General features: G+C 45.7%; 1 protein-coding gene across 1 annotated transcript in view; it reads right to left on the reverse strand.

The window, feature by feature from the left end:
* The window catches only part of PHRF1 (PHD and ring finger domains 1), a 32,390-nt gene extending 26,866 nt beyond the window's left edge, over positions 1 to 5,524 (reverse strand). Inside the window, exon 1 of the mRNA XM_082485939.1 lies at positions 5,459 to 5,524. The gene's annotated coding sequence lies outside the window, so the exon portion shown is untranslated. The remainder of the gene's footprint in view (positions 1 to 5,458) is intronic.
* Between the last annotated feature and the right edge of the window lie 476 nt (positions 5,525 to 6,000).

Here is a 6,000-nt window from a genome sequence, read left to right on the forward strand (position 1 = left end):
GCAGGAGACTTGATTTGGTGCATATTAATGCAATCATGTTAATTGCTGTGCATTAGCACAGACTGGCAATAAAACTGACAGATACTGAGATGTCTCATGATCCAAATTCATAATGACAATCAATCCAGAGCTTTTAATATATAACACTACAAAGCATTAAGAAAGACAGATCCCTGCAAGCTTCTATAAGCAAGTAATGGAAAAACATAATTAATTGACACATATAAAGCTAAATGTCATATCTTAATATGAAAAAAAAATTGGATTCTTCTACAAGTGTGACAAGTAAGTTTCAATCGGGTGCTCTTCTCCCACTCTCCCTACTCCGCATTACATATCTTGCATATTAAGAGAATTTTTGGAACAAAACATTATGTTTTATTCGAGTGTTCTTGATGCATATCTTTACTTGCACACTCCCTTTTTAAGCCACGTAGCACAGCTCTGCACTTAAGAGCCTTAAAAATGCAGGCTTCACTAAATCAGACTAAACTGCAAATGCAGCCTCTGATGCTCCGGAAAAAAAAAAGCTAAAAAGAAAAAAGATCGAGCTTCAACACAACAAAGTTTTTGGTAAAGATTTATCCTAACTTCAGTACAAATCTTGCTAAATAGAGGTTTAAACTTTTAGCTAAATTCGTGGCTGTGAACAGGAGTGTGTTTAAAAACAATTTATGTTGGCTGAAAACATGCAGACTCATCAAAAGCTAGTCCCTCCATGATGTAAGTGGAAAAAAAAAAAAACACCACAAACGGAAGAAACACTAGGAATTTTTCAAGTTTCAGCAGCGCATTATGTATGAATTATTCAAACTGAAATTCAATTACGTAATATCCTCCCAAAGGCTAAGATAGCTACAGCAACACAAAATTCGTGGCGAAGTTACTGCCAGGATACATAAGGGCAGGGACTGGCAGCACCAGTCCCATAGCAGGGCAGTGGCAGGCATCTTTGCTATATACGTAGTAGGAATTTACATAGCATATTTAGATTTTATGCAGAACCTCTGCCTGTATCACTTCTCCATTGGCAGTCTGTGGTAACAGAGCAGGTTCCTGCTGACCTGTCACTGCGACGTCCAGCCAGCTATGGCACTCCCTAGCCATTGAGGACTATGGAGGCCAACCAAAGCCACCACAGGGGCAAAACCATGGATAAGCCTCCACTTCACTATCACAATGACCTTCATTCCCCTGCTCCCTAGTTCTCCGCAAAGCAAGAAGCACAGTGAGGAAAGGATCTTTTTATTTTCAGAAGCAATTCCCACAAACCGCAGTTCTGACCAACATATACTCAACGACATTTCCAAACAGCATGCATTTCTTCACTGCTGTGGAATCAAACAAATACCCATGTTATTTTCACCCTGCTACCCCTCAGAAAGATATCCTTTAAGCACAGGGCAAACAAATCAGCACTTGTGACTTGACAATCTAAACTGACATATTTATGCTGCAAAGGCAAGCTTGTACTTTGCTCGGAGGCATAACTCAGAGTTAAGGAAAATGTGGTATTGCAGCAAACAATCAAGTCTTCAAATTCTGTCAGTAAAAAAAGTCTGTTTTGTGGATAATTGGGAATAGACAAGGAGAAACCAAGCGAGATGAAGTGAATTTGAGATTTTAAGCACATCACAAATCTTACTTTATGAACAACCTTTCCCAAACTGGGCACCTGCTCTTAAGCAAAAAAGAAGGAAACCAAAGTTGACTCTACACCTAATATGAGAGCTCGTTCTCCTATTTTTTATGAACAATAAGCAGCATTTCCCAGTTTGTTTGTTTGTTTGTTTTTTCTTGTGGGAGACCTTTCAAACAAATTACCATTGTGAAACACAAACACAGTCATGATACACTTCAGAGAGCTTATCCACCTGTACAAAAGCCCAGCTTTAGTTCCAGCACTTAACACACCAGACTTTTTCTAACCCTCCCTGAGCTGGAACCAGCAATACAAAATAGATAGGAAGCATTTTTATTGTTATTATGTAAACCAAGAAGTTTGGTTAAGAAGGAGATTCTTCTGAGGCAAACCTTAACTATGCACTTCTGTAACATAAAAGCCCAGACACTAAAAAGCAACCGATTATCCCTCAAGGCCATTCAATCGAAGGCACTCTGAAAACTGAAAGCAGCTGTAGTTGCAAGGACCTGCCCTCACCGCTGTAGCCAACCCCTCACTGCTTCTTCGCTTGGAAAATCCCATGGTGTGCAGTACTCTGCATACAGTTCTTCAGCAGCAGAGGCTCTCACATCCGCTGATCCTCTCTTCTGCATCCCACTCTGAAGACTCTATTCAGAGTAATTTAGGATGCTCCCCAGCAGGCAGCTTGCAAATGCAGGTAACCTGGCCACAGATCACTTGTTTTTGGACTCAATACCACCGATACAAGGCATCACCACATACAGCAAAACTCATTTCAATTCCCTGGGCAGGTGAATCATTTGCACATTTGCAGTCTGCACACAGCACACCCAGTATTTGAATTACAGGTTGCACACTAGGTCTGCTGAAGGCAGGCACTGTACTTCTCCTTAAAATGCCCCCGTATTCAAATTCTAATTTAGAAGAACCTCACAATATTTTAATAAAACACTAAACCGCAAAAACTATAACTGCATGGCAGGTGCTCAATCACTTTACATGCACCAGCGTTTTTCCGCAGCCCTAGGTTCCCTTCACAACCTCACCTGGGCCAAGTCAGGTTTGCACTGAGCGCTGTGTGCCTACCACAGCACAAGCTCTGCTGCAGTATAAATTGTAAGCCTGGGCTTTGCTATTAAGACAGATTACATATTTACATTGAGCTGCCTTAAGTAATTTTAATTGAATAATCAAATAGCAATTACAAACACTTTCTTCATGCTGTATTAGCAGCAGGGTTTTCTGTTGGCTTTAAGAACAGAGCAGATTAAGTGTTTCCTCCAGAACAAGTGTTTATCAAACAAGCACTTCAGTAAACATTTAGGTTTTGAACTAAGATCCTTATGTATTGCCATAAATCAGTATTTTAATGTACTTTGAGTACATTCCAGCTAGAAGGCAAATGCAGGTTTCCAACCATCAGAGGAGCCATCATCTGCAAAACACTCAAGCTCCATCTCATTCTGAGATAAAGTCAATGGAGCCACCTACCCCAGCAAGTTACTCTTCCAGGCATATGCACCTTCCTTTCTACCACCAACTGATTTCCTCCATCACCAACTTCTTACAGCAGTTCCTAGTTTTTAGAAACAGAAGAGCTACTAGACAAGGCATTTATTTTAATATGCTTGGGTAACATTTGGGATTATACACAGGCAAAGAAAACAAGTCAGCTGGATTTTCTCACAGGGTGGTTTTGAATGCTGATCTAATTTCATGGGCAATTATTGAGCCATCATGTTCCAAAGAGCACTTATAATGAAATTTAAGTTTACTAAATATTCAAACACATGAGCCTTCAGTTCTTGTTGGCACATCTGCTTGATTTGGGTTTTTTTTTTTTTGTTTGTTTGGTTGGGTTTTTTTCCCCAAATCCACCAAACAATTCAGTTCCCTCTGGAAAATCAACGACACACATCAGAAAGCATTTGGCTTTGTTTCCAATTTCATATGCTACATTGAAAGAAAAGAAAATACAAGTTGTAAAAATTGTGGTTGTACCTGATTGGAAAACATCTGGATATGGTGTGACTAGTATCTGCCACCACCACGTTCCAAAGGTAAAAGTAAGAGGAACTAGGCAAGGAAAGTATTCAGATTAACAAGAGACTCCTACAGCCCAGAGCTGCACAGTGCCAATCTAGCATGCACAGGGAGCTTTAAAAAAGCCCTCTAAATCTAAATTTAGATCCAGCTTTCCCTTGTTTAAGTTACAAAAGGATTAACTCTTAAATACCACTATCAGAACTGCCCATGCAATAATTTATCTAACAGATAAGGCACAGAAAATTAATTCTGAGGTAGGTAAGAAAGCACTTATCTTTCCCCCATCCTGGTCCTGCCCTAAATTTAGCCACCACGCTAAATTCTAGGACCAAAACTGTCCATCAAAGCTTCCCCAGGAGCTGACACCGCACTCTTCAGGGAGTTTGTAACGCAAACAAAGTAACACACAGGCTTTGGAAGTGCACTTTTGAAACGAGGCATCTAACCCAGAGGAACAGCTGGGCAGTTTGGTACCTCCATATTCAAAGAAGCAGTCAAGCTCTATGCAACTCCCAGCCTGCAATTCCGTGAAACCACTGGCTCCATTTCCAGCTGTGAATCAAACACTCTCCAACACTGCACATCTTCCTTTTTCTTAACAGGTTTCCTTTCTTAGGAAGAATCACCCTTACTGGTGAGTTCCTTTTCAGTATAAATTTTTCATGCCATTCCCACCTTTAACTAGAGCCTTCCCTGCTGTTTATGGGCATAGCTGGAAAAAAAAAAAAAATAAAACAAACATCCAAACAAACACAAGACCACAAAATCCTGTGGGTTTATATTTTTTTCTTGAGCACAGCCATAACAAAAGGTACCAAGACCTACCGACCTTCAAGAAAGGGAACAACACAACAAATACCTCTGCAACACATCAGCCATCCATCCATGCAACAACAAGCAGGAAAACCGGTAACTAAAACTACAAAAAGCACACCCACCTCAGTTATTGAACACAGGGAGCCCAATGAAGGGCACCAGTTACACAGCTTCAAAACACGTCAGTAAGCACAGGTGCTCGAGGCAAAGTTTTTTAAGCCTAAACATGCTTTTGCAATAAGCTATTGTGCATTAAAAAAAAAAAAAACGTTTGCATGAAAACCTCTTTTCTACTTGTTGAGGGAGAGGCCCACTGACTTCACTGTAGGAGGCTGAAATAGCTCATAACGTCTTCAAACGCACTCGCGCGTGCACCACTAACAACGTGAAGGGGAAGGGGGGGCGGGGGGACAATGACGCCAGAAACGTTTGGGTTTGTTTACTAAGTCTCCTTGGTAGCGGCAAAGGCAGCTGCCTACTCCAGCACTTCGCATCGCTCCGGAGTGAAGAGCCGGGGCCGGCGCCGCGCAATCCTCCCCACACAGAGTCGCCATCGTCGCCTGCCCTACCACTTTACACCCGCGGGACGGCTTCCATGAGAAACTCGGCTCCGGGCAGCCCGGAGAACACCCCCGGGAGGAGGCCGGGCCCGGTGCAGGCCCCCCACAGCGGCGCCCCTCAGCCGCATCTTCCAACAGCCGCCAGGCAGCTGCCGCCAGCGATTACTCAGAGAATAAATCAATAAATATGTATGCTTATAGGAACAAAATTAAATACATATAAACAATCCCGAGCGCGCCGGGGCAGTTTCCCTCCGGAGCCGGCAGCCCGCCGCGGCGGGGGTCGGCCGCTCCGCGCAACTCCAGCCCGCAGCCCGACGCCGCCGCCCAGCCACCGCCCCCGCCCGCCCAAGCAGACCCCAGCAGATACCCCCAGTCCCCGGGCACTCACGCGAGGAGAAAGCCCCGACGCTCACATAACCAGGCCCGGCCAGCGTAACGGATTGCAAGGCCGGAAGCCCCCTCGCCCCGGAAGTGGTGCGGGAACACTTCCGAGTCACGACAGTGGCGGAGCCAGCCGGCGCAGCCGCAGGACTGAACCACTGCGTGCGGCAGGGGGGATGGGAAAGAGCGAAGCGACGGGGCAAACCATTCGGGGGAGGGGGGAAGAACTGCCACGGGACCGAACCATTGGAGGAGGGGTGCGCCGGGCTGTACCACTGCGGAGCCGCGGGAGGGCGAGACTGCACCGCCCTGCGGGAGCTCCGTCCCCCGGGCCGGAGGGACGCGGGGGTGGCGGTTTCTGGCTGCTCCGGCGAAGCAGAGCGGGCAGGGGCGTCCCCCGTGACACCCCCAGGGGGCTCGCTGTCCCCTGGGCCCGTGTCCCCAAGCTTCGGGGCGGCGGGGCGCAAAGGTCGCCGAGCCGTGCGGGTGTCGGGGCTACGAGGCCTGCATGGGGCTGGCGGGGGCTGGGCCCGGCCTTATCTGCGGAGA

This window comes from Vanellus vanellus, assembly GCF_965231255.1.
Source record: "Vanellus vanellus genome assembly, chromosome: 6".
Taxonomy (NCBI): Eukaryota; Metazoa; Chordata; class Aves; order Charadriiformes; family Charadriidae; genus Vanellus; species Vanellus vanellus.